General features: G+C 40.7%; 1 long non-coding RNA gene across 1 annotated transcript; it reads left to right on the top strand.

Annotated features, from left to right (window-relative positions):
• Positions 1–2,473: 2,473 nt before the first annotated feature.
• Positions 2,474–6,826, top strand: LOC102152470. The gene is made up of 3 exons (XR_005381668.1): positions 2,474–2,583; positions 4,572–4,707; positions 6,599–6,826. It is a non-coding gene; the product is annotated as an uncharacterized LOC102152470 (long non-coding RNA).
• The last annotated feature ends 458 nt before the right edge of the window (positions 6,827–7,284 follow it).

The following is a 7,284-nucleotide window of genomic DNA, read 5'->3' as shown; positions in this document are numbered from 1 at the left end:
ATAAGGAGAGGGTCCAAAAAAAAAGCTCAAAGGACACAACCATCAATGACTTGTAGGTTGCACAGGAATTCAGAAATGGAGAAGGCCCTAGTAGAATCAAGTGATGAACAGTTATGTCTGCAGGGAAAAAAAGAAGGCAGACCTAAAAGAAATTGCAGGTAGACAGACAACCTGTGCAGAGTCATGAAAGGGTGTGGCACTTCTAGGGAACGTCAAATAATTCAGAATGGCAATAGCATTGGTTCCCACTGAAAGATGAGGGAGGAGAAGGATCAACTAGTAAGGTGGAAATATAGTCAGCAGTCAGAAAAATGCAAAGGGTTCCTGACAGGGTCATGAAAGAGGCTTTATGAGTAGATTACATGGAGAGAGGGAAGGAGATGGCCTGAAGAATTATATTCCACAGAAGAGGCAGGAACACCAGAGAAATTCTTAAAAGATAGATGATTCTATATATCAAAGTAAAAGATGTCACTATAAAGTGTGCAGGAATAAAAATCCAAACACAAGTAGGTCACTCTGGAATCAGAGTTATGAATGACAGAAAGAAGCTCTTGGAATGAAGGAAAGGGCAGGGAAATGTCACGTCAGCGAATAGAGATCGTGAACTCCTTCCAGAAGAAGACAGAGCTCAGAGTAGGTAACAAAATAACTCAAACTCTAAAATAAACTGACTATGCTCAGGGTGCTTTGCCAGCTGCTATCTCAGACCTAATCAAGTGCTCTTCGACCTGTGCCAAGAAATATCATAATCCCAGAAAGGACAAGGCAGCCAAAAGTTGAAGATGGCTGGCTAAGGAAGGGATTAAATGGGAAACAAAGAGCAAAGTCTTTTTTTAGCATCCCAGGACAGAAAAAATAATCATAGACACTAAGATATTTTTCCCATTCAATTCCTTACTTATCCAGCAAAAGGTCAAGAAACTTTAACTGCCAAGAATGAGAATGCCATTAAAAAAAAAAAAAAAAAGCCAAAACATGATTCAAAAGGGAAATCCCTCTGGCTATCTTGTCAGAGAAATTGGCCACTCACAGGTATCAATTCAGAAATTGCATAGAGATCCCCTTCTCTGGCTACCGTGTGCAGCTGTCTCTCCCACATTACAACCACACACTGCCACCCCCAAAAGAAAAATATTGCTGATACCTGCAATTCCCATAATTATCATTCCATCTCATTTGCCTGAATTTAACAGGAGTTAAAAGGTACAAACTTCCAGTGATAAGATAAATAAGTACTAGGGATGTAATGTACAACATGATTACTATAGCTATGTGTGATATAGTGGAAAAGTGTTAAAAGAGTAAATCCTGAGTTGTCATCACAATGAGATAGTTTTTCTTATCTTTTTATTGTATCCATATGACATGAGAGATATTAACTAAATCTATTGTGGTAAGCATTTCACAGTATATGTAAATCAAACCATAATCTTATGCACCTTAAACTTATATAGTGATGTATATCAATTATTTCTCAATAAAACTGGAAAACCATTTTAATGTGAATACCCTGAAGGAGGAAGAGGCACATGAAGAATTTTATCTATCATTGGATGTAGTTAGAAATAATGTATCTCCTTGTATTCTCCTTGAATAAGCAAAGACAGATAAAAAGAAGAATTCAAGAAGCACATTCCTCACTGGACAGTACAGTTCCCCCCTGTACAGGTGGGATAACACTTCTGTTCCAGTGAGGAAGAATTCCTCCAGGAGTGGCTGGTTCTGCCCTGAGGTACCTTGGTCTTTTCTCTGTGGCAAGGATGACCAAGTGCCCTGATCTAAGCCAAACTTCTAGGTAGGGAGCCCCAGAATATGCAAGACATTGAGTTAGGCAGTGCTAGTGAGATCAAAAAGGAAGGTCTGTGCTCCTGGAGAGCTTAGAATCTAGTTGTGAAGACATGAATGTCTTGAGGGAAATATGCCAGGCGAGGCAAGTGATGTTAAGTGAGAGATGGTGACTTGAGCTCCAAAATCAGGGAAAAGAGCAGTCATTTCCATCAAGGATGATGCCCCACTTCTCAAAGGTAGGCCAGCCTCATCTTTAGAATTTGTGGTCTTTGTTCAAGACTTGGGACTGAGTAGGTAAACAGGTAGACAGTTAAAGGAGAGCTTGGGTGCTCAGTCAGTTGAGTGTCAGACTCCGGGTTTCAGCTCAGGTGTCATGATCTCAGGGTCCTAGGATAGAGTACTGAATCAGGCTCCCTGTTCAGTGAAGAATCTCTCTCCCTCAGCACCTTCCCTCACTTACACACTCTCTCTCTAAAATAAATAAATAAATCATTTTTTTAAATAGGTAGATAGGTGGATATGAGAGAGATAGAGGGAGACAAAGGGAGAAAGAAGCCATAGAAAGAAACACCAGAAAATATCCCTCACCTTCTCTGACAAACAATGATTTTCAAGTGTTATTCCATCTCCTACTATGACAACTGTGGAATCACTAGTGTAATTTGGGAGCTTTTCAATGAAAGTCTATTCTGGAATCTTTATGAGAGTTCCCTTTTATTCATATTTCCTCTTTCATTTGGAGGACTAACAAGTGAACACATGGATAAGTGAAGAGCAGCCACCCTGCACAAGGTACCTTCATGTTGTATTAAGCAGAGTATGACAGAGATGGCTTTTGTGATGTGCTATCTTCCATACCCCATCCCACAATAGTCACAGAGGGGACAGAGAATGAAAGGGAGCTCAGAACTCCTGGACCACGAGCGTAAAGGTGAAAGGAATCCACTTGCAGTCCAGGAGGGACCTCTTGCCTCTCATTAGCAGTGAGTGAGTCCAAGGTGTTTCCTGTATACAGAACAAGCATAAAATTGTATCTGGTATCACAGATAAATATAGATAACAATGAACTAACAATGAAAAGAAGAAAAAATTAAAAGTTTGGTTGAACAATATTATTTTATATCTCTTACAGGAACTGCCTACCATGTAAGCTAAATTACTCTCTGCAGATTAAGGATTTTGAAAATCCTAACTCATTTTAGTTTAAGTGCTTCAGGTTTTATCTGATGAGAATCCTAATACCATTCACATGTCGTTCATGAGTCATGGTTTATTGCTGAAGTAATGTGGTTTTCTATATACAATTTTTTAAAAGATTTTATTTATTTATTCATGATAGACAGAGAGAGAGAGAGAGAGAGAGAGAGAGAGGCAGAGACACAGGCAGATGGAGAAGCAGGCTCCATGCCAGGAGCCTGATGCAGGACTCAATTCTGGGACTCCAGGATCACACCCTGGGCCAAAGGCAGGCGCTGAACTGCTGAGCCACCCAGGGATCCCCGTCTATATACAATTTTTAAATAATAGACCATGCCCTGTCCTACTATATTGAAGTTTTTCAAGTGCTGTCCTTAGCCACTATGTTGCTTGTATTGGGGGTTTCCTAATGATGCAGACTTCTCAGGCATTAACCCCACATCATTACTTCATACCAAGTGGCATGGTCTGGAGCAGTGAAAACAGCACCCCTCCTCTCTCACTCACTAAGTTGAAGCACAAGTGTTAGACCATGAATCCCCAGGACTTGAAACCCCTTCAAAAGCAGAATGCAAGACCACCAGCATTTCTCAAGATCCCTGCTCTCACCAAGTCCTTAGATCCAGCCATAACAAGAGTCCCTCACAGAAAATCTTTCTCAGCTCTTCAGTCCCCACTCCCACTGGAAGCATCCTTTGAACTAGAGCATTAGGCTTTCTCAGAAAAGTACTGCTGCCACCCTTGAAGCTCTTAGCATATAAATACCATTCCCTTTTTCTGTCTCATGAAAGCAGTGTGTGTGTGTGTGTGTGTGTGTGTGTGTGTGTGTGTGTGTGTGTGTAACTTGTCTGGGAGCAACTACTGGTTTGTAGGTCAAAGAAGATAGGAGAACCCTAAGTCCTTAGCCTAAGGTTTTAATGTCCTGGTAATTGTGTACTCAGTGGCCAGCAAAATTTTCAGGTTTCTCCCCTTCTCAGCTTAGCTTTGCAAGTGTAACAACCACTGAGTTCAAAGGACACCCTGGCCTCAGAGGAATTAAGGGGTGCCGTTAGGAAGCTGATGACCTCGGCAGCTGTCAGAGCTGAAAATTGGCTGCCTTGTGCCTCTTGGCCAGCCCCCTTCACATCTGTGAAAGAAACCGGTCACGCTTGAATCACTCCTCTTTTGTCTTCGTGGATTTTAATCTCTCCTCCAAGCCTAGGGGTGTTTATCAGGATATCAGAGTAAGAGAAGGAAAATATGATCTGTATCCCCTTGCCCACACATCTCACTCCCATATTCTACTATTAAACAAGTCAGCTAAGGCTGAATGCTGGAATCAGGTGTTTTCTGTGTCTAGAGTCTGTCCCTCTCAAAACATTGATCTACCAGTAAAAAGTTGTTGCAGCTGATAGCTAAGAATATTTCTAATCCAAAGTTGAGAGCAGGTAAAGCCCAATTTAAAGAGAATGTTTTGCTCACTGGATGGTTCTGAGCATCCTCTTTTCTTACCCCTGCTTTCTCCATCCCTAGGACCCTGGTTCTTACCTGAATGGCCCAGGCCACTGTTGAGCATTTTCTCACTGCATCCTCTCTCCTTCCAGATCCTAAAGGCTCTCTCCCCTTCACCTCTTGAGCAGCTTCAGAAAACTCACCTCTACACAAGCTTTCCCAAGGGAATTAGAAAACAGACAGGCCTCTCACAAGCCTGGTAGAAGAGAAAGAGCCCAGGATTCAAAGGTAGATCCAGGAACTGCCTCTTCCATTAACTATCTATGCCACCTCACAATAGCCTCAGGTACCACCACCTACAAAATGAAAATTTTAAACCCCAAAGATCTTTCCAACTCTAAAGCCTCATGCTTGATGGCCCCACTCTGCATGTATTTCTCACAGATCATTCTACAAATTTGAAAAATCTCTACCTAGTGTTCACACCTACTATACATACCCTTTGTTTCAATCTAGTGTTTTATTTCTGAACTTTCAAAATGCTATTGTTAATATTTTTATCTAAATAAGAATATGACTAAAGTAGTTGATTATACTTGCATATACATAAGATCCAAATGAATTCTGAACATTTTAGCCATATAGTCTGTGTCTATAAGGCTAAGCATGTGTAATTAATATTTTGCCTAAATATTTTATCATGGGGAGGCAAAACATTCAGAACATGACTCATTTGGAGGTTTTGCCATCAGGGAGACACCCTGATTGAACTTTGTACATCTGCCCACCATAACATTTGCTGCTACTGAAATAACTTTCAGTGGCTAATATTCTTGATTATGATTAATTGTTCCATTGCCCTCTAAGAGGCGCTGTTTTGAAAATCCACCAAGACCCTACTGAAATACATAGCTTACAAAACTCTTATCATTTTTGTCTTCCAGACCCCAAAACTGAAATTTGTCAAGCTTTATTCTGATGTTAGCACATCCTTAAAATTGTCATTTTTTCCATAAATGCAAAACTTATCTTTGTATGATGAAAATCAACAAGATAAAGATGAGCTGAGTTAAGACAAGAAAGAAAACAGAATACCAAGTACAAAATGTTTAAAGGAGATATCTTTTAGATATCTAAAACTGTATTTCTGATTTTTCTTTGTTATCCTTTCTCATATATAGAGATTTTAAGCAAATAATATTTAACAAAGCTACATATTAAATTAGCTACCATGCATGTTTGTTTTCAGAAATCAGAATCTATAACTCAGTTTTTAAAAATACCCTCAGCTTTTCTACCACCCTGCCTTATATTCTCGTAGGATAGGAAAAACCTTGGCAAGCATCCTGAAATCACCAGGGGGTAGGCAGCAGAATGTGCTTCTGACCACTGAAATACTCCATTGTTCACACACTACCCATACCACAGAGAGAGTGACCTCTTTCTAACACTGACAAGTGAACATGCACAGCCCTATGACTTTGATTGGCGGTTCACTGGGTCTCTGACCTTGAATGACATTACTGGCATATTTTGATTGGCAGTCTGCTGCACAGCAGACCACCTCTAGTACACATGCCCACTCTCCAGAAATCATCCCTTATCTTCTCAAAAACATTCTTGTGTTCCCAAAACATGGACTACTCATGAACAGAAATGTAACTACGGGCATCAAACGCAGCCTGAAAAAAAAAAAAAAAAAAAAGCAGGATGTTTAATATACAACCCTCAGATCTCACTGTAATTGACACATCCAGTGATGCAGTTGATCAGACTTTGGCTACATCTCCACGAGGCCAATCGTCAAAATTAGATGAGAGAAATTCAGGCGGTCACACAGACATGTTGTCTACAGAGCACCAAACATTCAAATATTTAGGCACCTCCTGATGGTTCTTAACATGCAGACAAAATATCTGAGTGACCGGTGAAGGGTTTCATTTCTCTCTGGATGCTTAGGCATACCAAAGGGAAGTCTCAGTCTCAGCCAGTCTCATGCTGCATGTGCCTGGGTAAGACAGAGGCTGATGATTCCTTTGCCACTATTCTGGTGAATGAATTCCTGCTCATTTTAACCCAGTACTCCACATGGGACCCAAATTTTTCCCTTAATAAATAAAAATATATTTTCAAATAAAATGCCACATATGTCTTAAGAAACCATTACCTTTCTTTTAAGGTAAAATCAAGATGCTCCAACGTTGGCAACAAACCCTGAACTCCCGTACTCCAAGTTAAGCAGGGCATGTTTTACCCTGTGCTAAACCCTGGTTCCATCAGAAGCCCCACTAAAATGAGAGTGAAAGAATGTAAAAATTACAAACCTTCAAATGTAAAGAAAACAAGGAGACATTTTTTTGTGAGAACAAAAAAATCTCAGGAGTCAGAAAGTAGTTGGAGGAATTAAAAGAAGTGAAAAAAAATTTTTAAAGATTTATTTATTTATTTATTTATTCATGATAGACACACACAGAGAGAGAGAAGCAGAGACACAGGCAGAGAAGAAGCAGGCCCCATGCTGGGAGCCCAATGCGGGACTCGATCCCGTGACTCCAGGATCACGCCCAGAGCCAAAGGCAGGCACTAAACCACTGAGCCACACCCATGGATCCCCAAGAAGTGAAAATTTTGACAACTAAATACCTGCAGAGGAGAATAGGAAATAAGCCAGCGCCCTACCCCCACCCCACCACAGCATCCTGGGAAGACTCAGGAATTAGAGACCTTTGGTGCCATGGAAAAAAGGAGATGGTGGGCTTGAAAATAGGACATTCGGATGAATGCCAGTATAAGGATAATTCGAACTCCCAGGTTTCCTCCCAAGCCATCAGGCAACCAGGGTCTCTTACCAAGAAGCTTATTCTA

The sequence above is a fragment of the Canis lupus genome, chromosome 30 (assembly GCF_011100685.1).
Source record: "Canis lupus familiaris isolate Mischka breed German Shepherd chromosome 30, alternate assembly UU_Cfam_GSD_1.0, whole genome shotgun sequence".
Classification (NCBI taxonomy): Eukaryota; Metazoa; Chordata; class Mammalia; order Carnivora; family Canidae; genus Canis; species Canis lupus.
Note: the sequence above shows the minus strand (reverse complement) of the source record. Positions and strands in the feature narration are given on the sequence as shown.